Source organism: Manis javanica, chromosome 6, assembly GCF_040802235.1.
Source record: "Manis javanica isolate MJ-LG chromosome 6, MJ_LKY, whole genome shotgun sequence".
Lineage (NCBI taxonomy): Eukaryota > Metazoa > Chordata > Mammalia > Pholidota > Manidae > Manis > Manis javanica.
Genome location: NC_133161.1, coordinates 135,910,409 through 135,936,835, shown reverse-complemented (window position 1 = coordinate 135,936,835; position 26,427 = coordinate 135,910,409). Strand labels below are relative to the sequence as shown.

Sequence of the window (26,427 nt, the reverse complement as noted above, 5' to 3'; positions counted from 1 at the left end):
TGTTATGTCATGGAGATCTTAAAAATGTTACTTCATTTGGATAAAGAGAAGACATAAGAAGATGCAGTAACTGAAATTGCTTAAAGCAAAGCTGTTACGTGGTCTGGGAACCAGGTTATACGTGTTTGTCTCTTGGGGGCAGAACCAGGAGCCACTGGCAGAAATGACACTGGCATGATTTGAATTCATTCTCAGTAAGAACTTTAAGAACATGAACAATCTGAAAATGGAACTGACCACCTTTAGGGAACAATTTCCCTGATGTGAGAGGTGCTTAAGCAGAGGTTGGGCAATTGTTTATAGAGGATGACGTAAGGACATTCAGACATGTGAACAAGGGCCCAGTGGAGCCTCACAACCTCTGACTCTGAATCCACTTAGGCTGAGCCATATGGAAGTGCACCTTTTCCTCTCTCTGGCCAGTTAGACCTCTTTAACTTGAGAATAGTCCAGTCCACTCCCGGTCTTCTGCAGCAGAGGAAAACCACGGTACTACATAACAGCTCAACTAACAGCAATTTGCCAAACCGACTGGATTTGATCTTACTCTATGTTTAGTTTGGGAGCATCTCATAATGCTTTATTTAGACAAACAGTTTGGAGATTTTTTTTCTTACTCCATCAGATGCCACACTGTGTAATGATGTTACAAGAGATCAACTATCTGTTCATAGCAAGACCTTCTGGTATTTCTGACAACTAAACCATCCAGCCCAGTCTGAGATGGAGCTGTGCTGGGCTGAATTACCAGCTAGCGGAATGTCTGTTTGGAAAGGTATGTGCTAAGGGACCACTGGGCTAGATGAGCTGGATAGTGTTGGAGGCTACTCTAAAAATAAATCTTGCCAGATTGGAACCTTGTGGAATTCTTCAAACCCTGTGGAACAGGGAGATGCTGCTTGAAATCTTTCTCAGAACATTCCCTGGACCTGAGTCAGACTCATTCACGAACAGCACGTATTCCTGCTGCAGACCCTTCCAGTGCAAAGAGCTGCTGAATGGGTAGATGGAGTAGAAAGTAGAAAGACAAGGCACACACGGGTGAGCGGCACACACAACTTTTATCACTGTTGGTTTTTGAAACAGAAGTGAACTTGATCCATAAGAACAACAAAAACTCAGACTGAAAAAATGGTGCGTCAATTTAAAACATAGGTTTTAATTGGAAAGAAAGAATTTCCTTCATCCTTGTCCAGATTGCTGCTGTCACTGGCATTGCACAGGGAAGCTATAGGATGTAATGTTTAAGAGAGTGGGCTCCAGGATCCGGCTTAAGTGACAGGCTCTGTCACTTGCTGGCTGTGTCACCTATGGCAAGTCACCGTACCTCTCTAGGCTTCAGTTTCACATATGTGAAAAAAGATGAGGATGGTAACAGACTCTACCTCATGGGGTACTATGAAATTTAAATGTAATGTATTTAGAATAATATCTATTTTATGGTCAATACTCAATAAAGGTTATTTTTTATTATTATATGATACTAACAACAGCTAATTTTTCTCACAAAAAGAAATTAAATCCCAGGTCAACTGGAGGGACAGGTAGGACAGTGAAGGTGTGGTCTTTCCTGATAGTTTGAATGAGAAAGATGTAAAATCAAGGTATTCAATTAAAGCTGTAGTTTTCAAGACTTACTACTCACTAGAATCAGCTGAACAGCTTTTTAGACCAATAAACACTGGCTGTATCCCGGCCAGTTAAATGAAACATCTGGAGTGAAGCCCAGGCCGCACATGTTTCAAAAGCTCACCAGGTGATACTGATGTACATAGTAAGGGGTGAGAATCGCTGGACTAGATTCTTGTCTCTTAAAGTGTGGTTCAGGGATCAGCATCATCGATATCACCTGGGCAGGTGTTAGAGCTGTAATCCAGGCCCTTCATCACCCAGGATCTAGTGCATCAGAAGCTGTATTTCAGAGGGATCACCCGGCAGTTCCCAGGCACATTGCCGTTGAGGAGCACTGGATTAGATGACTCCCAAGGTCACTTCTTGCTCTGAACTAGGTGTCCAATAAATGCTAAGTGAAATAATGGCATAGGTATCTGACACCTCCGAGAAGTCCTGGGCAGGAAAGGCCTTTGGAACCTGAAGCAGTGGGGAGGCCGTCAGAACCAAAAACGGATGTTTTCCCCAGCCATGGAAATCTTGACAAGAGCTCACCTGTGCTCACAGCCCAGGTAGTGAACAAGCAGGGTACCCCCAGCACTCATGCTTCTGGGGCCAGTGGGTGAAGGGGAGTGACATAGACTGATAGGAACCAGAGACAGAGAGCAAAGAGGTAAGATAACTTCATTTTCCTGAGTTCTCAATGAACTTTGGTTTTGACAGAATTGCAGTGCCATGGATGGCTCATATGAGTCATACCCATTTGGAACTGGCAACCTCCAAAGCAGGGTGCTTACCACTTACAAAGGAACCCTTATCTCCCATTTACTGTCTGTTTCCCTTGCTGTTCTCTCCCTTTCTTAACCACTAGAGCACAGCTTCACACTCCCGTTGACCCCAGTTATTTCTGTCTTATCATTTGACCCTCCAAATCCACCTCCTCTTACCCTGAGTTTCTTAATCACTGAGTCACAACCTTGGTGAGCAAGGCACTGTTCGGTGTGATAACAGCCATCTCAGGAGCCCACGGAAGTCCACTATAAAAAAAAAACATCAAAAATTCAAAACAAAGTCAAGGATCAACATAATCTATTAACTATGCAAATGAGAATTCACCAGAGCTGGTGACAAATTCAACAAACCAGAATTTGATAACCTGGCTAAAGAAATCCACTACAGGACAAAACCGGGTTCCTTTGTGCAAGGATTTAGCCCTCCACTTTTTAAAATTGCGGTGAAAATATGTAACATAAAATTTACCATTTTAAAGTGTACAGTTCTGTAGCATTAAATATTCACACCATGTGCAACTATCACCACCATCCATCTCCAGAAAAGTTTCATCTTCCCAAACTAAAATTCTATACCAATTAAACACTAACTCCACACACACACCGCTCCCAGCCCTTTGAAATCTCTAGCTTACTTTATCTCTATAAATATATTACTCTAGGTACTTCATGTAAGTAGACTCGTACACTTACGTCCTTTTGTGGCAGGCTTACTTCACTTAGCACAAGGTTCCCAATGTTCATCCATACTGGGGCATGTGTCGGAATCTGAGTTTTACCCAACATCTTGCCACTCTGGGAGACAAGGAATAATTAATCTATCCAAGCAAGGTCATTCTGTGTTGTGGGGCGAGGTCATCGGAGGCATACAATTAATTGTCTCTGCTTTGTTAACAACAGCAATCAAGACAAGAAAAAGGATCTTAGAGGAGTCTGAGCTTTCGTCTGTGAGTATAATTGGAAAAGATGAGAGAAATGGAAGGAGTCCATAAATAAGAGATTGGGGTCAAAGCCCCAAGGGTGGGCACGAAGCTGGTGGGTGTGCATTTGTGTCATGAGAAAAATTCCTACTAGTTTAGCCTCCTAAATTTCACCTGCTCATGTGTGGAGCACAGGGTGCTGGCCGCCTCTGGGTAGCACCGTTTGTTCTAGAGCACTGGTCTGCAGATGCCATCCATCCCCTCGGGCAATTCCTAGTCTTGGTGGGCTGCTGTCACGGGTTTGCGGCTGGACCAGTTGCTGACTCCAGTTGGCTCAGACCCCACTCCCTTCCCTCCCTACCCCCAGGGCTCTGCTCACTGGGTCACCCAGAACTCAGCCCAGGCCAGGGTGACAGCCCCAGACTTCAGGGAGCTGCCTTGCGGGAGGGAACAAGAGTGGGAAGCTTAGGGTCCTAGAATAAGATGTCAGACCTGGAAGGAACGTTTTCTGGACACATTCTGAGGGAACTGGGGCCCAGAAGGGTGGCATACCTCTCCCAAAGTCACACAGTGGAACAGAGACAAGAATTCAAGTCCCTGCTGTTTGCCCAAGCCCCAGTTTCGTCTTCTAAGTTGTGATCACCTCAGCAACAATGCGTTCTCATTTTCTCCACCTTGGCCAGCCTCCAGGCTCTGCAGTCGGCTCAGTACCACTGCCACGTCTCCAGAGACCGAAGATTAGAAAACCCCTTTCAGAGGAAGCCCTGGAAGCTGCCCCCATGTCCTCATCCCCTGTTAGCCCCACCCTCCCCAGGCTGTGGTCCTCTCTGACCCTCTGAGACCCCTCTTCCTTTTGTTATGGTTGTTTACTTTTTCAACTAAAACTGCTGTGAGGCCTCAGACATACCAAGTGTGGTGCAAAATCTCAACTAGAATAAGAAATGATGGAGCAAATTGAATGTTGCCATTTAGGACCTGGAATCCCTTTCTCACCTGAGAAACCAACTCCAGCCCCGCCCCATCCTCTTTACAGACCTTTGTTTCTAGGGCCCCTGAGCTGCTGTCTTGTTTCCGTGAAATGACTGAAATGCCCTAGCAGGGACAGTTTAAGATTCGAAATCACTATGATATTGACTCAGGCAAGTTCTTGCCTTCGGAATTTTGGACTGATCTGGGCAAAAATGTTTGAAAGTTCCAGCACACCGTCTTTAATCTCTTTAGCGCGCATCCGGCTGACAGGCGCTGCAGCAAGCCCAGGGGCGGGGGGCCTGGGCCCCGCTAACACTTACAAGGGCAATTTCCTTCGCACCTGGAGATGAGATGGGAAATCACAGTTGTCAGTCCTTGCTTTGAAAGACGGCAAGATGGGTGATAAAGTCAGAGCTGCATGTGGAGAACGGACACATTCCATCCCCTCCGGGGGAGGGAGGAGCCGCGCAGGGAAACAGCTAGCAGGGAAAAGGAGCACACGGTACAGGAGAGACCCGGAGGCCTCTTGAATAGTTCACACCTCTCAAGGGAGAAACCGGGGATTAAAGCCGTCAAAACAAATCAAACTGCCTCTCCCCGCACTTCCCCGGAGCCTCCGTTGTAGGCATGGGCTACCTCTGCTATCCTCGTGCGCAGAAATTGTTTGGAAGTTCCAAATCTTTGCCTGTCCTCCTAAGAGTTAAGTAATCAGCGTTGTGCCTGTCCACGCTGTGCCTGTCCCTTATTTCCACGTATCACAATGACTCTCCAGCAACAACTCCAAGTATTTGGACCTGGAAACTTCCCTTCCGACATAGAATTGCCAGATCTTTATTTTGTCAACTAAAGTTACTAAAGCAAAATGGCATGAAATACAAACAACTATCATCTCTATGACGTTTTTTAAAAGACATTTTAATATCAGATAAATAAATAAAGCTCTTTACGTAGATCTTAACTTTCTCTTTGTGACACGGTGCTTAGCATTTGGACCCAGGGAATAAAGGCCTAAAGCCTTTGGACAACTTCCCTCCCTACCACTGACCCCGATCTGCTTCCCTCTGAAACGTGCCCATTTTGCTGTCTCAACAAAGCAACGTATATACTACCTCTTCTCACGCTCTACACCCACGCTGGTAACTCTTGCTAATCCTGGAGCTCCTCTTCCTCAGAAGCCTCCCCTTCCTCTGCAGGCAGTCAGCCACCTCTCCTCTGTACCTTTATGATACAGTTAATCATATTGCATTATCATTGCTTACATTTACACCTTTACCTCTCTCACTCTGCCAACTCCTTGAGGGCAGAGGTGACCCCTCACCCTCCTCCTAGTCCTAAACAGGCGGCAGAAAGTCCCCTCCCCAGCAAAGGGCTCAGCCCCTCACTGGTGGAGGAAGGAATGACTGACACATGGGCCCCTCAATTCACCAAACACATACCCAGGACTGTGCCGGCACTGCTGAGGCTACACCAAAGTAGAAAATAAGGTCCTTGCCCTTGGGGAGTTTACTTTTAGGGAATTGGGTAAGTCAAACAGACTTCAATGAGACAATGTAACCCGTTTGGAATTGGTGTGACTCAGACTGTGGGCATAATAGCTGAGTGGATTTTAAATGAAGGGAAGTCATCTCAGGGTGGGGTTTGCCAGAGATGGTTTCATGGAAGAGTTGAGTTTTAATCTGGGCCTTGAAAGAAGTATAGAATTCAAATTGGCAGTGGAAAGCAAGGATAATCAAGGAAGGGTAAAGAGCAGGAGGGAAGGCTGGAAGGAATTATGCAGTGGCAGAAACAAGCCGAGCACCAGGGTTAGAGCATGGTGTGAGAACAAAGGACCCCAAAGGGGGAGTTCCGCAAGGGACGAGGGGCGCCGGCTGGGCATATGAACTCGGACTAGCTAATAGGAGAAACTCAATGCCAAGCACAGTAATGGAATTTTATTGCTGGAAATAAAAGTTTATTTTATTTTTATTGGAAAGATTAGGCATCATCCAGTCTGATTCACTCATTTTACAGATGAGAAAACTGAGGCACGGAGAGGAAGCATGCCTTTGTCCAGATAGCAGGAACAGCAGAATCAGTCATTAAAACAAATGCAACGACTAACTTGATAAAACTCTTAGGGCATGTTGAGCATTGCTCTAAGCACTTCATATGCACATCTTACTTAATCCTTAAAACCACTCTGTGAGGTATGTACTGTATTTATCCCCATTTTGTGGATTAGGAAACTGAGAAGTTAAGCAGCTTGCTCAAGTTCACAAGGTAACACGGACTAAAGGATGGAGTCAGCACTTTAGAATTGATCTCATAGGGTGCTGGTGCAGTGGAAAGAACATAGGATTTGGAATCAAAGGTTATGCCTTCAGATTCTGGCTCCACCCCAGGAGTCATGTGACCTCAGGCAAGTTACCTAACCTTGCTGATCCTCTGTTTCCTCATTGGTTAAAGGCAATAATAACCCTTACCTCACAGGATTTCTGTGGGGATTAAATAAGCTTATATGTGTCAGGTTTCTGGCATATAATATGTGCTCAGTAAACATTGTTTCCCCCATCTCTTTCCTCTCAGGAGCCTTGACACCATATCTCTGGTCCTATGACTGCAACACCCCCACATGGCATGTCTGCCCACCCCCACCTCTGCACACTGGGCTTCCAGGCTCAGTGTCCAGCCCTGGAAGTAGCTGTGGGGTGACATCAGGGCCAGGGGAGGAGGAATCTGGTTTTCCTGATAGATTGGCACCATTCTCACTTGGCTCTGGAGATGCCAGCAGCTTGGGTGGCGGAGCAAACTGCTGCCTGCTTGGATGAGGTGTGGGAAGCCCACAGTGAATGAGTGGAGAGACACAAGCTAAACCTTTCCAGTCTTTTCATGGAACAACTTCTCCCTGACCCATGCCCTTGGCTTCCTAGGTTTCGTGAGTTCCTAACTTCATCAAACTTTTTTACGTGCTGAGCTGTGCTACTTAATTGTTTAACAAGAGGCCTCCAATCATACATACAGGGAGACTATTTGGTAGAAGTCAAGCAATCGTAGCAAGAACTCTTCTCAAACTAGGTTGCCCAAGATGGAGAGATAAGATGCCTATTTTCATTCCTGCTAAGGGATGGGATAGGATATGCATTCCTCCATGTAAATTTTAAGTGTTTAGGTCATTTCACAGGTTGTTGGCCTCTTGGTTGCAAAGCACCACCATCTATCCCCTTAAGTGTTAGGAAGTCTGAGCACACCTGGAAGTTAGCGTTTGGGGTCTCTTAACGTGAATTAACCGGTTATCAAGTACCTTCGAAAAAAAGGTCATTTTAGATGAACCAGGACCTAACAAATCTGAGTGTCATGGACTACATTTTCTATTGGATGTAAGTGAAGGTGAAAGGCTCAAGAAAGTGTCTGGCAATGGCACTTCATGTTTTGGAAGCAGCCGCTGCATACAAGGCACTAGACTAGTGCTGTGCAGGTTGTGTTGCTTGGTCTTTCCAACCACCTGATGGAGCTGATGAAACCCAAGCCCTGGGCCAGCCAGTCCTCAGCCTTTAATCATGAACTTTAATCACAGTCTCACCTTCTAGCTTATACCAAGGCACATTGACTTCTCAGCCTTAATTTCCACATCTGAAAGCAGGGCTAATGGCACCCCTCTCCTAGGGGAACCACAGGTGCAGTGAGGAACACAGCACCCTTCCGGCTCAGGGTGGGTGGCATAGGGTTGGCAGGTCCTGTGAGCAGGAACGGTAGGATCAGTCTTCAGGGATGGCGAGGACTCACTTAGTTGGCTCAGAAGCTTGGGAAGGATTTGCCTTTGCCTTGTTGCATCTGAGTCTAATTCAGCTGAAAAGAAGGGCAAGCAGTTTGTTTGACTCTGTAGGGTTGCAGAAAGCATGAGGTTGCCTGGGGTGGAAGTCAGGAGCCCAGGGTTCTGCTTCCAGCTGTACCAGGGCTATCTTGTCCAGGACCCAGGCCCTCAGTTGCCACATCTGTAAAATAAAACCGCTAGACTTGGCACTCTCGAAGCCTCCTGCCCTGCGAAGAACCTGGTGCTCCAAAATGTAAATTAATTTATATAATCTTAACAGTCCCATCCTGCTTTTCAGAGGTGACAGGCAGCTTAGGAGTTGCAAAAAAAAAAATTCTCAAACAATTTCAAAACAAAACAAAACCAGTACAGGTGCTGCCTCTGGGTCGGATAGGTTTTCCAGTTCTTGCCCTTTGTACAGGGAACAAAAACAAGAAACTTTATTTCCTTTTCTTTTTTTTTCCTTTTAATAACACACACATTGTCTTTCTACCTGGCTTTTCATTTGGGCTATGTGCCAGCAGTGTGGATAAGATCTTTCAGGAACTTTTATAATGTCACATACTTAAGCAAATTGGCCAAGTGTTTGTAGCAACCGGCACCACAACAGCACCCTGAGGTTTCAATTAGTGAGAAGCGGCCAGGCAACCTCAGCAGCTTTGAGCACCGTCCATACAGGAGGACCACTCCAGAGAGAGGAGGGTGGGGTTAGATCTGCAGAAAGGACAGATTCTGGAGCTTTCTAGGCTTCAACGTGCTGCTGCTACGTCAGACCACACGGGTCAAAACCATTCCATCTCTTGAGTCTGGTTTCCTATCTGTCCAGTGAAAGGGTGAAGCAGACCCATTTCATGGGTCCCTGGATTGCTATGGGCCACACACTGGGTTGGCTGCCCACTGATCCAATTCCATTTTCTATCATATAGACTCCAGATTAGAGGCCAGGTCTCAGAAACCTCTAGTCCAAGGACCCACATGAAGTCAGGCCCACATGTGCGGTAAATAGGCAGGGCCTTTAAAGTTAGAGCTGGATGCAAGGCCTGGGGCATGGACCAGCGCCACCACTTACTAGCTGTGTGGCCTCAGCAAAATACTTTGCTTCCTTGAGCCTCATTTTCCTGATCTGTAAAATAGAGATAGCCGGCCTGTGTTCTGGGCACAGTCTCACTTTCTTGCTCCATACAAAGCCCCCATCTCAGTGGGTAGTTTGGGAGTTAGATGATTATATAAAGAACTGCCACAGTGCCTGATACTCAGTCCACGGGCTTCACCTTATTCTATCACCATCATCTAGGATATTTCCCAAGTGGCATTTATGGTGGAGGGGGGTTGATGGTGGGCAATATTTGAAAAGTATGTTCTGTGGTCAAATTAATTAGAGAAGTACTCACTAATTAAGAAGCAATGGTAGACAAGCCTCACCCCCGCTTCTGCAAGACTTCTCAAAACTCTCATGGGAATGATGACTTTCTAAAAGGGGGTCATGGTGCTCATTATTTCTTAAATTGATTTGTCTATAGAATCCCCTTTGGTTGTGGTCCATTTGGGGTCCATGAAATATCTTTGGGAAATCCTAATGAAGGCCTAGAATGGGAGAAAAGGGATCTCAAAGAGAAGCACATGGTGAGAGGTGATGAGCAGGACATCGAGGAAGGAGTAAAAGGAAAGGACTTGAGGAGAAAGGACATGGATGATGGCAAGCCCTGGAGGGAGCCCCCAGGCCCACCCCAGGACACGAGCACCCAGTGTGACCTCCGCTTCTCAGAGAGCTCTCCATCACTGGAGCTTGTTCTGAATCTCTACACAAACCATAGAGGGAGCCAGGCCTGATTGTCCCCATTTTACAGATGATGGTAGCCAGGCACTGACAGCAGAAGCTTCACGCCCGGGATCACGTAATCAGTAGGCGGTGCATTAAGCCCAGGTTCCCTAACTTCAAGTTCTAGAGTCTCTGTGTGAGTGAGAATGTTGATTCCAGCAGGCAGATCATTCAAACTCCACTTACCCTGAGGGAGTTTAGTAATTAAGATCAATTTTGGCTTATTTTTGGCTTTAGGTGTCACCTCATTGTTTTTATTTGCAGCCTCTTTCCAAACTTTACATTCAGAACATTGTAAAGATTTACTCTGTTGAGAAGCATGATTGGAACCTTACCAAAAAAGTTTAATGAGTTTTAGATTTAGTTGAACCAAATTCCCCCTTCCTGCCTCTCTTTCTCTCTAACACCATCCCTACCTTAAAAGCTCAGTGGCCTTGAGTACCGTCTCCTGAGCTCAGGTAACCCTCCTAGCACCCCATGACCTCACTGCAGAAATTGCTGAAGTCAGTCTTTTCCCTTCGAAGTCCTTTGCGGGTAAGGAAAAATCCCAGGGGCCTGTAAATAGTGCAAGAAACAGCATCCACCCAGTGTTCTATTTAGCTTGGATGAAAAATGTACATGGTGACAATGCAAAGTGCCCTGGGCTGCACCAGGGCACAGCTATGTTCCTATACCTCATCACTTGTTCATTAATTACTATGCTATATATAGAGTGGCATTGGTTGTGGAGCTAGAGAGGGTGCTGTGGGTGCTGTAGGGCTGTTGTTCTCTCTCCCGCTGTGTTTGCTGAACTAGAGAACCCTCCCTGCCAAGGGGTGAGAGGCGCTGGCAGTAAACACCCCAGCCAGGTGGTGGTGATCAATTAGGGGCCAAGTGGGAGTCCGGCGGTCACACCCAGGCTTCTCAAAGCCAGCTAGGGGCACCTGGGAAAGCATGTGGAGAAAGGCCTTTCTCTCCTTTCTCTTTTATTGGCTGGCTTCTGTTTTTTGTTTTTGTTTTTACTGGGCAACCAAAATCAAACAAAACCAAAAGGCTTGCTCTTAAGTCCAAGACCCTGAGAACTGGGACTCTTCCCCTCACTCAGTCATTCAAAGATCACTGATCAAAGCTTTGCTGGGGACACAGCACTGCAGGTGAAGAAGTTAAGGGCTGCCCACCAAGAGCTGGCAGCCAGCTAAAGTAACAAGACCCTTAAACCAAGTGTTTTGAGTGAAAAAAATAAGACAGGATAATATCTTAGGATGCTGTAATGGACATTGTCATTTTTGTCTGCTTTTGGGGGGAGCTCTCTGTGACCTTCCACAATTCAGAGGGTCCAACTGGGGTGGGCCACCACAGGCTGCTCTGCCCCAGCCCCTAGCACAGAAGCAAATGAGCAAGCCCCTCTTCTACCAAGGATTTGCTTATCGAGTGGGGACAGAGGGAGAAACTGAGGCACCGAAAGGGCTTAATTTCCCCAAGGTTGTTGTGTGGTAGAACACCGAGTGCTTAAAACCAGGTCTGTCTGGCACAAAGTCTACCCTCTTTTCCACAGTGTCACTTTACCCTCCAGGAAATGAGGAATAAATAAGTAGAACCCAGAGGTCACCATTGGAACCCCCCTGAGAACCTGCCAATGCCAAAAGATTACCTCAAATGTGCTGCCACAAAACTAAAAGGCGAGGGGACCATTTGAAAAGGACCCAGTGTAGTTCCTTAGCTCTTGATGAGGGGAAGCAGCCTGAGGGCAGAAACTGGCCTCATTCCTCTTTCCTCCCTGAGACTAGCACCTGTCATCATGCAGCCTGTTGCCATGCCATCTTTTCTTGGACTAGCAAAGTGGGAAAGCCCATGTGCTTTCAAGGTTTAAATCCTTCCTTCACTGGAAAAAGCTGCCTTTTTACCTGGAAATAATTTAAAAATTGATCCCTATCTCACCACCTAAAACCAACACCAAATGAAGTAAGAATATAAACATCAAAGAAAAATCTGAAAACTTTCAGAAGAAAGGCATAAGTGAGTATCTTTATGACATTGGCATAAGAACAGGTTACTCAATGAAGACACAGACACTGTTAACTATCAAAGGAAAAGATATGTAAAATGTGACTATTGAAAGTAAAGGGTTTCTGTTTGTCAGAAGAGTGTCCAATGAAAGGGAAAACACAAGCTACAAATTTGAAGAAAATATTTGAAATAAGATAGCCAACAAAAGATCACTTTCAAAAATATATAAAGCACTCCTACAAATAAGAAAAAAATCAAATTAATATGGGCAGAAACAATAAAGAAGCATTTCATAGAACGAGAAACACATATTAAACCAGTCAGTACAACCTATGGATATGAAGGAGTTAATGAGATGAAATGAAGCAACATTTTAGGTTTGCTTCAAGTTTAAATAAAAGTTGAGTTTCATTATTTATATTTTTAAAAAGAAATATAGAGAAAGCCTATAAAGAGATGCCCACCTTACCAATAATCAGGAAATACAGATCACATTTCATCACCATGAAATGCCAGTTTACCAATCTACCAAGTCTGACAAAACCAAATGTTGGATGTCAACAGGGTCTCACACATGTTGCGGATGGGAAATTGGAAAACCATTTAGCAATAGCTTATAAAGTTAAATGCTTGTGTACCCTGAAAACCTACTAGGTAGATGCCCAGTTTCTGTAAGTATATATCCAAGAGAAAATTTAGCACATGTATACCAGGAGACATAAAAAATAATAGTTGAACTTATCAAAATAGCAAAAACTGTAAACAATCTAAAGAACCATTGAAAAAAGAATGCACAAATAAATCATAGTATATTCATAAAACGGCATGAAAACAAAAGACCTACAGGGGTACTCTTTCACATGAATGAAACTAAGTAACATCATGTTGAATGAACAAAAAATGCAAGTCCCAGAAGACCACATACAGTGTGACAGATTTTTTATCAAGTTTGAAAACTATACAAAATTAAAAGTAAACTAAGCCAAGCTAAATAATATACCATTTAGACACACATATGGCTATGAAAAAAAAAAACTTTTTAAAAGAGGCTAGGAAATGTTAAGCATAATATTCAAAGTAGTACTTATGTCTGGCAAGGAGATGGGGGTAGGGAAGAAGAAAACTCACAGGGACCTGTAAGTTACTGGTTATATTCTAGCCCTGGCTTGGGCAGTGGGTTCAGAAGTGTTTATTATATTACTTAGCATGCATGCATACATACAATACAGTAAAATAAATGATGACCTTCAATGTGCCAATGGGGATAATGTGCCATGAACCAATGGTTATGACAAATCCAATTCTGTGAATCTAAAATCCAACTAATCAATCAATGAACAGGAAATCATGGGCCCATCACATGCTAATTATATGGCCCAGGTTAAATTGCCTGACATATCTTAATCTCAGTTTTCTTGATGGTGGGGAACTAAAATGCATGGGCTATTATAAGGATTAACTGAATGATAAATGGGAGCTAATATATTTTTATAACAGCTTTACTGAGATACTGAGATGTAATTTACATCTCATACAATTCACCCATTTAAAGTCTATAATTTCATGTTTTTTTTAGTATATTCAGAGCTGTCTGACCATCACCACAATTTTAGGACATTGTCATCCTCCAAAAAGGAACTCTGGTACCCATTAGCATGCACACCCCATATACCCAATCCCCACGACCCAGCCTCAGGTGACCACTAATCTGTTTTCTTCTCTGTGGATTTGTTGGCTCTGGACAGTTTCCATAAATGGAATCATACACTATGTGGGTTTTTTGTAATGATACCTAATTATTTTTATCTTTCCCTAGAGCAGAAATTCTTAGAGTGTAACTCTGTGACTCCTTGTTGGCCTACAGATATTTGCAGCTTGGCTGCCCATTTTAGTGTTAACTATAAGCATGCCATCAAGATAATTTTCTTTTAAGTGATTAATCGCTATGTATCATCTAGACATTGTTGTCTTATTCAGGTTTAACAATGGCCTATGAGGTAGGTGTGGAGAAGCCAAGTCACTTGGTGAAACTTACGTGGTCCTCACTGGTTCCAAGCAGGCATGGGTGCCTGGGTCTGTCCAACTGCAGAGTCCAGGATCTTAATCACTACCCAATAGCACCTGCATATGTGATGGAACACTATTCCTTTTGAGGGGCAGTGGGATATAATCAGCTTACTTTTTATACAATGTCTTTTTGTTGTTTTTCTAGGGAAGCTAATTTGCAGTTTCTATTAGAATAAGAAGGGCTAAGCGTTTGAGGTATTCTTTGGCTGGCTAAAGTCATCCAATATTGAACACTTTTTCTAGAAAAACTTAGTCATGGGAAAAGTGGCTATTATCATTCAAGAGAAAATGTGCCAATGAATGAGTAGTAAACTGTTGACTTAAGAGTTGGTGAAACAGAGGGCTAAGTCCTGAACGACTAGTGTTCAGGTGAACGTGCACTTCCCTGTGCCAAGGGTGCTGGGAGCATCAAGTCAGAGAAACGGGAGCTGCTATTTCATGGGCATTGGCATCGACTTTTTCTGAGTGTCCAGCAGCTCCCATTGCTTACAGGAAATATCAAAGAAATGAGATGGGGAGACCAGTGCCACCTAATTTGATTTAACAAATATATTTATACTACTGTGTATATTGTGACTTTGCTAGGCCATAGAGATTCCAGAATTTCCATAAAGGAAGGGTGGGTATCTTTGGTAAAGGACTCAGGAGGGTATTTTTACAAAGCAGGGAACACCTTTCTCTTTGATTATACGTTTATTTGGAGGAAGAGTCGTTGCTTTTGGAAGTCATATATTTCCACAGAAAGACACAAAATTCATGGCCCCTTTTTTCCTATTTAGCCTCAAGGTAGCTTAACAGGGCACGATTAAGCAAAGCTAGTCATCAAACTTCCCTGGACAGCTCTGAAACCCCTGGGGTTGGGTTGAGTTTTAGGTGAAGGTTCATGGTGGTGTCAGATGGGTTCCTGCCATCTCATTGCCGTCCACACTTGACAAGACTATAGTTTCACTGCACTCACGCTGACAGCCGGGGGCAAGCATTCACGGTTGAGGCCTGAAGAAAGAAACACCTGGCTGGGATTACCTGCAATGCCACCGCTAACTTTTTATTAAAAAGCTTCATGATCTATTTCCAGGAGAGCAGGTTCTTCAAACAGAGCCCAGGCTCTAAGGGTCCATATTTCTGTCCCTGTCCTCTGGCCTCCTTCCCACTACCTATTTCAGAGATTTCTAGCTTTTTCCACTTTGCTGAGCACCACAGGCTTCCTTTTTCTTCCCATGTAAAAGGAGAAAATGGAAAACAAGCCATTGCGTTACATGGCAACTTCAGCCCAAAGTGGCACAACAATTCTCAGTCTGCCCCAAATCCAAAAGGCAGGAAAGACAGGCTGAATTGAATCCTTACTTAATCAGGGAAACAGCCCTTCCACTCTTGAGAAAAAATAAAATAGCCTTAGAAAAAAACTTGGTAAGGTGGCTCATTCCTGGTGATAGGAGAAAATCACACATGACAGGTGTGTATCCATGCAGGGCTTTACATTGTTGCCTCGGTTTATTCTCCCCTGGTACAGGTTGGGCTGGAGACTGGATGGTAGCTTAAAGCAATAAAGATGAGGGTATGAAAGAACTATGTTACTCTGGGGTGACCCAGGGCTTTTTTTTCCAAAAGCCCCATGAAGGCAGGGATTTTGTTGTTTGGAACTTACCAGATTCTCACTAAAAAATTATTAATGAATCCTTGAAACCCAGTATGGACCAATGATGGGGGTCATGGGCAAACCTGTTTCCATCTGCTGATGGGATTTATAGTGAGGAGAGAAGGTCTATGGTCAGCCCTCTCACTTCTGCCCCCAGGAAGGCCTTTGCACCCATCACGGCCAGCCCCCCACTGCCCCTACTACTTCTCTGAGTATGGCTAACTATATAATTGTTATTATTAATTGTCTATTCTATGCCAGACATCATACCAGGCGATTTACATGTATTTCATATTTAAATTGCACTTCACAATAACTCTGTGAGGTATTATCATTCCCATTTCATAGACAAGGAAATTAAAGCTCACAGAAGTAACTGGTTCACAGTCTGTTCATAGTTAACAAACAGCAAAATAGGGACTTTTAACATAGATTTGACTGACCCCAAAGCACAGTGTATTTAACTACAATACCAAAATATAAAGGGGAGAATGATGTCTATTTCTGTGCTATTGTTAAGAGGCTCTAAAGGGAAACCATGTGACTTGTTATGAAGAGAAAATTATCCTCAGTCACTTCCAACATGAGTCAACCATTTCCATTTTAATGTGATTATGTATGTATTGATGTTATGCGCTACTACTGTATTCTTCTAGAACTCAAGTTTGTAAAACATGATCAGACATTTCTACACATTCTCACTAATTTGTATATTCTGTTAGGCATAGATGTCTTATCTTCTCTGAGAACAGGAGTCACGTCTTCTGATGTATGCTTTATCATACTTAGAAGAGCATTAGCCACTGTGTAAATATTCACAGAAAGATCAAGCATCTGGCACTAACCTTCAAAGAATTAAAGACTATTTACATAGTTCCTTGGTGCAACATCCTTATTGATTAATCATTGTAGAAGATTACTTACCATATTGTGCCTATCCTGGAAGTGATAAGTCACTTCACCACATAATTACCAGATTACATTATAACGCATGAATCAGGTATTAATGCATCCAATGATTTATATACCCAAATACCAGGCTCCTAGAAGAGAGACGGCATGGCATGGTAGATAGGCTTTGAATATGAAGTGGCAGGTGGTTTCCTTTGTCTGTGAAGTGCCAAAGAGACTAGAAATCTGCAGAAGATGTTGATTTGCAAATGAACACATCTTTCTCCATTTATTGGAGGGCAAAGGAAGAACTGGGAAGGCAGGGCAGCCTTTCCTCTCTCTCTTCTCCTGGCCCTGGGCTAAGCTCTCAAAATATGTGCCAATGGCCCCCTTAATTAACTAATGAGTTAATTCAATTTTGACCCACTTTTCCTCCATCTAATGATCTGTCTCTCTGCTCACCTTTCCAGCGAAATACCTCTAGAGTTGCTTATATGAACCACCTCTTCTTTCTCTTTCACAGCTCCCTCTTGAACCTCTGAAACTACTTTTGACACGGTCACCAGTGGCCTCTGAGCTGCCAGATTCAGGTCAGTCCCCAGTCCTTAACCTGTCAGCTGTAGTTGATGGCCAATCAGTCTGTCCTTCAAAAAACACTTTCTTCGCTTGACTTTCACAACAGCGCTCTCACTTGCTGATCCTTCTCAACATCTTCCTTATCCCTTAACCTTTAAATGTTGGAGATTCCCAAGGTTCAGTCTTTGACAGTCTTATCCAGCCCTCCTTCTTTACATACAATTTATAGATCAACAATCCCAAATTCATTTTAGATCATTATTATGGCCTAAGTCTGACCACCCCCAGAATGCCAGACAGGCTTACCTACTGTTTGCTCTAAATCTCCATTTGGACATCTACTAGCACGTCAAGCAGAACTTGCCTGAAACTGAACCCCTGATCTTCCCCACCCACCCCCAAACGTGCTTCACTCATTATCATCTCTATCTTAGCGGATACAACTCCATTCTCTTGATTGTTCTAACCAATACCTTGGTGCCTTGCCTGACTCCTCCAGTTCTCCTACATCTTTTGGGAAATCCTGTTGCTCTATATTCAAAATACCCCCAGATTCTGACCACTCCTCTTGATCTCCATAGCTGCTGCCCTAGACAACCTCCTGTTATTGTGAGCCTAGATTACTGAAGTTGTCTCCGTACTGATCTTCTCACTTCTACCCTTGTCCCCAGTCTACTCTCGTTAAAGCAGCCAGAATGATCCTATTAAAGCCTGAGTCTGATTATGTCACTGCTCTGTTAAAAATCATCCAGTGACTTATTGGTGAAAGTCAAGCCCTTACAAGGGTCCGCAACCCCGTGTGGTCTTGTCCCCCATTACTTCTTACTACTTGTTTCCTTACCACTGTTCCCTCTGTTCATTCACCTCCAGTTTCACTAGCTTGTTGCTTTTCTAAACATCGCAAACCCACTATACCTCAGGGCCTTTGCACTTACTGCTCTTTCTACCTGAAATGCTTAGTCATGTTGCTTGCTCTCTAACTTTCAAGTCCCCGCTTAATTGCCACTGCCTGAGGGAGCCTTCTTGTCCAAAACTATATTCCTTCACTCTTTGCCCTCTTCTCTGACTTTTCCTTCATTGCATGCGTCACCGGTTCATACTTCATGTATTTATGTACCTGTGTGGTCTGTCTGGCCCTGTTCATTGTAATCTCTGTGAAGACTGGAATTTGGAGATATTTAGTTCACTGTTGTATCCTGGTTTCTAGAATAGTCCCTGGTGCTTAGTAGGTGTATAATAAATATTTACTGAATGAAAGGCTCACTTCTTGGAGGAAGGTGAATCTTAAAGAACAGGTAAGAAAACCAGGCAGGTCAGAATGGAAATGGGTTGGGCCCAGGAAATAGCCCCTCAAAGCCACAGAGGCCAGAGGGAGCTTGGCAGATTCAATAATTTACAAGTAGTTCTGAATGACTCTGAAGGACCCTCTCTATTAATTCCCATGTACTTTCAAGTATCTCTTAAAAAGTGAGACCCTCATTCCAGGGTTAACAGGCCATTGACAGACTTGCTCTATGGAGAAGGTCTTGGAATCTGAGCTAATTGCCTTCCCTTCCTGGCTCAGGAGCCCCCACCTGAGGAGCAGAAAGGGGGTGGGGAGCATGGGAAGGGAGGAAGTGAAGGCAGAAGAGGAGAGAGGAGCTCTCAGATGAGTCCTGTGGGTTCATAATGCCATAAAGGTGGGTCCAGGAGAGCCAGCCAGGTTTGGCAGTTAACGGGCCTTGCCTGGGTGACTCAGCAGCCTCCAGCATGGCAGCCAGGCAGAGTCTGAAGGAAGCATAGCTCCCCAGGGCCTGCGGAGTGAGTTATAAAGAGCTCACTGAAACACATTGCAAAACCATTCACTGTCCCAGGAAGATGCTTCAAACCAGGCTCAGAACTAATCCAGAAAGAGGGTGTCTTGATCCATCTTCACAATGCATGTGAACAAGTCACCCAGCATCTGCCAGGAGGCCTCAGTTTCACGCAAACTGGTAAACTAACCCAGTCCCGCTGAGTGTGTGGCCCATTAGCAAAGGGCCACTGGCTCCCAAAGGCTCTGGGATTAGATACTCAGCCACCACAATGAGGCTGCTTCACGCTCCTCTGGATTCTATTACTGAAGCATCCCCCAGTGCTTTCTCAGATGGATTATTTGTCCCATTACATGGATGAGGCTCAGAGAAGCCAAGTCTTGCCAGCAGCCACCCAGCAAGTCAGTTCCTGATGTCAGAATTGAGACCCAGACCTCCCAGCTCTATTGGGTGGCCACTGAGGGACTCCATAGGACACAGAGGCCATGGGGAAGCCTTTTTGCATGGGGATTGTGGTGGATAAAGGGGATGGAGCAGGCGTGGGCATGGAGAACTGCAGATCCAAGCCCAGCAGGAAAAATGGCTCAGGACACACATCCTACCTGAGGTGTATCAGTGGCATTTTCTTTATAAATAAAGACATCAGTGTTGAGATTAGTAGTTGTATAACTGTAAAATATTGGAGTTGGAAGGGGGCCGGGGAGAGCATCATTCCAATTTCTTTTGTTTCCTGGTGAGGAAATGGGGATCCAAAGAGGCTAGCTCGCTGGTCAATGTCACACAGTCGGTCATGCCAGAGCAAGGATCAGAGCCCATGTGTCATAAGCACGGGCCCTGTGCTCTTTCCCGGTGCCATAGTCTTGTTCTATGACAGCACCTTGAACCTAAGCAAATCACTGGCCCTAACATTAACCGGTTTCCCCTGTGTGCCGTCCTGCCATCGGAACTGGAATGGCATAAAGTAACCAGAGGGGCAGGGCTGGTGGGCACAGCTCAGACCTGTAATCTAAGACTTAAAACCTCCTGAATCACCTAGTCTTTTAGTCTCAGAGCCAAAATTAACACAGCCAAGGAAAGAAATGCTGGAACATCTCAGGGAGGCTCTTGAAGAGCCAGCCTCTGAGGGCTGGGAAGCCAGTCTCACTGGCGAGGTCAGGCCCACACTGAGGCCAGTTTCTAAGGGAAACGTGTCTGGAACAGGGTTCTCAGGCTTCTTGCCTGGGCCTTCCATTCCACTGAGCGGTGATCACGGCTCTTGGCAGAGGTGGCAGCTGCCAGTGGGAGGCTGTCCCATCACCCACCCACCAGGTGTTCTTCCCAGAGCCACAGAGCCTGGCAGGGAGAGCACAGCCGGGGTGCTGGGATGGGCAAAGAGGCGCAGCTCTCTCTCCCCTGCCGGCCAGGTGTCAACAGATGGGATGTGGATCTGCCCCTCCCTTAACAAATAAATAGAGTTTTATGGGCTGAGTAATCCCACATGGGTGAAGTCAGTTATCCCAGGTTTTCTAGCCAGGGTCTAACCATCTCAGTCCTGGACCACAGAGTTCGTTGCCCTTCTTGTAAGGAGCAGCGTTTCTGGAATACTGGCCACCCCCTAGGCCACAGTGCATGATCCCCCACTGGAATTACAGGGACCCACGTATTCCTGGAGCTGCTGCTGGTCCTTTAAACTCCCCCAAATGTTTTACCCAGTTCCCACCGTCTTTGCTTGTGGTTCTGTGCCAGCAATGTGCCCCACTCAGCCCCGAAAGAGACAAGAGTGACATTGCCAAGGAGATGGCTTGTTAAGAACCACACCAGCCCCACACTTTTCATTCTGCTCCTAACTCCATTCTGACTCAGTGAAATGGGCCAGGAGACAGGCTCTCGGGCCATTTCCTCCTCTCCTCGAGTCCCTTCCAATGCCGAGCCTTAGGTGAGAGGGCAGACTGGTGGGGTCCTGACAAGCGAGAAGGGGGCACTGGCAGGAGGACAAAGATGACGTAAGAAGTCAAGTCCTTGAGGTCTGCAGGACTAACCATGAATGAGAGACTTAGCTGAACCATGAGTGAGAGACAGAGAGAGAGACAGAGAGAGAGACAGAGAGAGAGAGAGAGAGAGAGAGAGCTTGTGGCGTCAGCACGGGGAGGGCGCACTAGACGAGGAATCGGAACCACTGGGATCTGGGCACTTGCTTGCTTAGGTGTCACTGAACCTTCCTGAACCTCAGTTTCTTCTCTCACCTCCTGACTTCACTTAATTATGAGAACTAAATGAGTTAGAATACATGGCAGCCTCAAAATGTGGATAAATAGTCCACCACCATGAGCCCGCGCTCGGCTCCCGGGAGCCGTCGCCGTGTTCGCAGCTTGGCTGGCTTAGCCACTTCTGCCCACTGCCGAGTGCCCCAAGAGAGGGTAAAGGAGATGGGTCCGGGGGTGCTCATCTGCCCTCCCTCTTTCCTATAAACATTCTACCAGCACTGTGCCAGGCACTGTCCAAAGGAAAAATGGACAAAAATCCCAATTTCAAGGAAGAACAATAGAACTAAATTGTTCTATTGTTCATCATCAGCTAGACCCAGCTGATGATGGCGATTGCCTGATGGAGGAGGGACAACCTTCAACTTGCACCTGATTGATAAATACCTATAATGGTAAAAGATCCTTCTGGATCTTTCAGGCCTGAACACCCGCTGAGAACCTGGGCACCCAGCAATCCAACCCCCTCTGCGTGGTCACCCACCCTTCCCACTGCATCAGAAGAGCTGGAGTCTTTGACTCACACAAGTCTGTTTTACTATGGGGTCACTTTAGGGCCAGCCATCAATCCCCAATGCTGCAGAAGCTCACTTCTGACTTAGTCAGAACCTCCAGATTTTATCTACTAAGCAATGCACTGGCACTTTTCACCAAGGATGTCTCCCGGGCCCTTTAGAACCTCATTAAGCTCCATGATTTAATGGCTCTTCTGTTTAATGGAAGCAAAGCCCTGTAAGTGGCCAGAGCTGCCAGGAACTTGGTAAAAGAGTGAAACTTTACGCGCAGGTCGGGGAGCAGCGGCACCCATCTCCCCCTCCCCCGCTTCCCCCGCGCTTATCTCAGGCTTGTTTTGACAGCTCACAGAGCCGGTACCGCAAGAAGAACAAGAGTATTGCTCCTTTCCTTTTCGCGTCTTTTGCTCCAGCCCATCGTTTGCCGCAGGGGGGAGGAAGAAACAATCAAGCATTGTCTTGTTCTGGCCGGTGTGTCAGGGCCTCATGGAATAAATATTATTTGCCTGGGAGGGGAACTGGCTGGGAGACAGCACAGAGTGTAAAATGAGGGCTGGGGGGAGGAGCAGGAGGGCGGTGGTGTTTGGGTTTGGTTTTATTATGAGTTTAATCTTTTTCTCCCTTAGGTCTGCCGATCCCGCCCACTCCCCCCACCCCACCGCCACTGAACAGGCCATTAAGCATGAAGCCAGTGGCGTTCAAGGCCTCTGCCATGAAGAAACCAGAGATTTTCTGCAGCATGTGCCCTCAGTCATTCTCTGTCCAGCGCTGGGTGAGCAAGAGGTCCGTGCTCCAGGGACCCTCACAGGTTGAGAAGACCTTACTGGAGAGTTCTGCCTGCCCTGGCAGCCCTTTGGCACCCCAGATGTCTAACCCGATATGGCTTAGGGCTCTCTCCCTTAACTCTGGGGCAGGTATTATCAGGACAGCAGCCCCCGCTGTGGGTTTGGGGAGATTGGGGCCCCAGATGCTCCAGTCAGTCTGCATTTCTTGAATCCCTGCTGTATGCGGCTCAGCAGAAGTTCTTGCATGCTGCATTTCACTCCTCTTTTGTGTCTTTTGCATCTAGAAAGCCTCACATCTCTCTGGAATAAAGAACTAAAAACCAACCACTGACTAAGACACAGACATTTGAGGGGCTGTTGCAGAAGGGCCAAGCAGCCTGGCCATCTCAGAAGGAGTAAGTAAGAAGCACAAGGGCCTCACTACCCTGTGACAGCTACCAAGCACGGGGGGGTGAAGGGGTCTCTGCGATGCAATCAGAAGGTCCCCACCTCCGCAATTACAAAGCTTCCCCTCATCCCTCAAAGCCATTTGCTTTAATAATAGCAATTCATGATTGAAAGCTTCCTGTGCACCAGTCATTGCACTATATGCTTTACACATACCATCTCGTTGAACAGAATGGGACCCCTATCAGTCCCGTTCCATGGATGGGAACCCGAAGCTGGCCAGGTGCAAGTAACTTGTCCAAGGTTACATTGCCAAGAAGGCTTCAGACCCACCTCTACCCACCTCCAAAGTCTTAACCACTCAGGGGCACTTCTCAGAAATGGGGATGGATTTGTGAAGACCCTCCCACCCATGCACACAGCCCCTTGTCAGCCGGGACACACCTGTATTGGGAGGTGGAATGGGACACATCTGGGACAGGGGAAAAGCTGACTAGCCTCAGAGAATGGCAGCCACAACCTGGGCTTTTCAGGTCACATGCCATCTTCACAAGCTGGGGACCCTCTGTTCCCAGAGGGCAAAGCCCCTGTCTGTGCACTTTACTTAAGTGTTTTTGTGTACATAGTAATTCTGTGCTTTGCTCGAGGCCGTGTACAGTTAGGGATTTGATACATGTTTCTGAGGATGATAAGGATCTCACCATCGCAGCCAGTGAAGTAAACATTGGCCCCCTTCTCCCAAGGAGAAACAAAGAGCCACAGCCGTGCGCGCAGGCCAGGCCACTGTGGGTATGGGCACAAAGTGTGAAACGCAAGGTCGCAGACCTGGCTCTGCATCCTGGCTCAGCCACACCCCAGCCGGGTGCCTGGAGCAAGCCAGCTGACCTCTTCCCAGCCACATTTCCCTAACCATGGAGGAATGTTGCCACACCTACCCTCCAGGTTATTGTGAAGATTCAGTGAGAAAATGCCCACCCAGCTCCATGCCGGCCAGGGTAGGTTTCCTCATGCAGTGCATCTTTCTTTCAGTGGAGCAGTCATCATTCAAGCATCTTGACCCACCTCTGCCTTGGGGATGTTCCCACCACCACACGCTGCTGGCACCATAGCAGGCTGGCCAGTATAAGGCCCGGACTCAGGTCTACTGTTGTCTGTGGCACTACTGAGACCAGGCTGGAACTTCCTAATGAGATGTGACTCAAGTGAGGAATAACAAAAGGGACAGAAAGTATCGCCAGGGTTGCTCTGCACCTTGTGGCCCACCTCTGTCCAGCCCATCCATCCCCAAGAGGCACCCCCCAAGTGGTGTGCAGTCCTCAAGGTCCAGGCTGAGGAGAAAGAGGCCAAGGTCCCAAAACTCTCTCTCCCACCCCAGACCTACTCTTAGACTTTATACTTCCAGTCTGAAGAAGGCCTGCTTCCCAAATGATAACTGGAGTTAAGTCTTCCCTTCAGAGGGACCCCACCACCTTACATTCAGGAGTATGGGCCCACCAGGATAACCGTATCAATTCAACACATAAACCCGGCAAGTGTCCAGCAGATGCTCGCCTGGAACCGCAGGGGAAAGAGAAGAAAGAGGATGTTTACTGTTGGAGCTCTACCCTTACACTATCTCATAGCATCCTCACAACAGCCCTGTCAGGTATTTTTGAATCATCATTCCTAATCTGCATAGAAAGACAATTTTCCTTGGAGAAATTATTGACCAAGGGCACACTTGGCTGACAAATGGCAGACCTATTTCTCCAAAAAGAAACTACTTGCCTTCTGCTTGTTTTTGCTTGTTCTATTTTCAATTTTAGACCAATGCTTTTGTGTTCTGTGTCTGTTTCCATTTCATCAAGTTATCCTCAGTCGCTGCCTACCACAGGCCTTGTAAAAGAAGCGGTGCCTGGCCTAAGTAGTCCTTGGATGCCGTAGTGTGAACAGAGAACACAATTCATCTCTGTCTCTTGTTCCCAGGTAACCCAGGTGGAATCTTTGACCGTCTGGAGGAACCAGGCAGGCAAGCCAGTCAGTATGGGGGAGTTGCTGCTGGCTGATTAATAGCTGAAAGCCCAGTAATACCACCCCCAAGGTCTTGTAGCAAAAGCTCTGTGGCCCACATTTTGCCAGGTTTGGAAGGTGTCTGATCATTAGCCAAACGAGAGTTTCCAAGTACAACTTTGTCCCGGCACCATGCTGGAAACACTGGGGTGTGTAAGGGAAACGTCCATGCCATGCTTCCTGCCCTTCTGGAGATCTTTCTGGCTCGTGGAATAAGACCAATAAAACTAAAACAATGAGAGAATCATGAAAGACAATGGTATAATACAGGGATAGATTTGATAGCACAGAATGAAAATGTTGGAGTAAAGGGAGACAGATGAAAGCTTGAGGGGCAGGAAAAGGCTCATGCAAGAGGTTTGGTAGCTGGGCCTTGATGGGTGTGTAGGAGTTGCATTCATGGAAGGGAGAGTGGCATTCCAAGTGGCAGAAACTTGTTAGAGAAATCCAGAAGGTAGGAAAGAGCCAGGACTGCTTATAGGGCAGAGGTGAAACTGGCATGACTGGAGAAGACAGCATGCATTCTAATTCCCAAACTTACCGACTGCTTTGCAAGAACCAGGAAAAATGAATCCTTATTGGTGATACAAGTAGTTGAAGCTGACTAGTTTGTCCAATTCTACCTCCCACATTTATAGGTATACCTGAACTTTGGCAAGTCACTTAATCCCTTTGAAACTCACTCTCTTTCCCTGTGACATGGAGATGCTAATGCAGGTCTCACAGAATCAGTGTTGGACTTTAAAGAGATGATGTGTGCAGGCTCCCAGAGGTGAGTGCTTATAGGCAAGGCCCCAATTCCCCTCAAAGTCCCAGCAGGAGCACGCAGCACAGGTTCACATAGAGAAGACCCCAGCCTTCCCAACAGCCTCAGAGGTTGCTTTGTTTCTTTAGCCCTCCAACTAAATTTCAGGCAGAAAAATATAGGGTTCTTTTTGCTCTTGGAACTCACTTCTGTCCTGCCAAGGGGAGAAGCCAGACTCTGTATGAGTCTCTTGCTATTGGCACTGATCCTTAGGAGGTGTAGGGGGACACTGCCTGGGGCCACCTGCCCAGAAAGCATGACTGTACCTGACCTTACGGGCTGGGGTGGATGCCTTCTGCCTTGATGGGGACCTTCACAGCAGGCCTGTCTGAACGGAGCCCGCTGTCCTAGGGGCAGGTGGCACCCTTCTCCTGTCTTGCCCCTCTCTTCTTTTTCCTCCTTGGGAGGACAGGAAGGTGAAAACGACCTTGGAAAAGCTTCTCAGAAGTGCTGACTGACCGAAGGAAACGAAGGTGGCCTTGTAAGGGGTTGCCCCACATTGGGAGCACGTGTGAAAGGTGGAGCCTGGGAAGAAATGAGGGCTCTGGAGAAGCTGCAGTGGGCAGTTGCTAGGGTTGGAAACAAACAACAGGCTGAATGTGTTTTGGGAGGAGGGAACGTCTAATCAATCAGCCCAGAGGGACAGGCCTGCATCTCCTGATGATGCTCTTCAACCTGGTTTCAGGCCACTGAGTCCAAGTTTCTGCCACAGACCTGGGGCTGAGGCTGTTTCCATAGAGCCTGATAATTGTTTTCCACCTGTGCCTTGCCCAAGAGCCAGGGCTGAGTGCACCTTCCCT

At 46.2% G+C, this 26,427-nt stretch overlaps 1 protein-coding gene across 1 annotated transcript in view; it reads right to left on the bottom strand.

The window, feature by feature from the left end:
• Positions 1–61: 61 nt before the first annotated feature.
• Positions 62–26,427, bottom strand: part of LOC140850013 (uncharacterized) — a 146,876-nt gene continuing 120,510 nt past the window's right edge. Inside the window, exons 4-5 of the transcript XR_012132635.1 lie at positions 3,096–8,262; positions 62–2,648 (exon numbers count right to left, since the gene is read on the bottom strand). The gene's annotated coding sequence lies outside the window, so the exon portion shown is untranslated. The remainder of the gene's footprint in view (positions 2,649–3,095; positions 8,263–26,427) is intronic.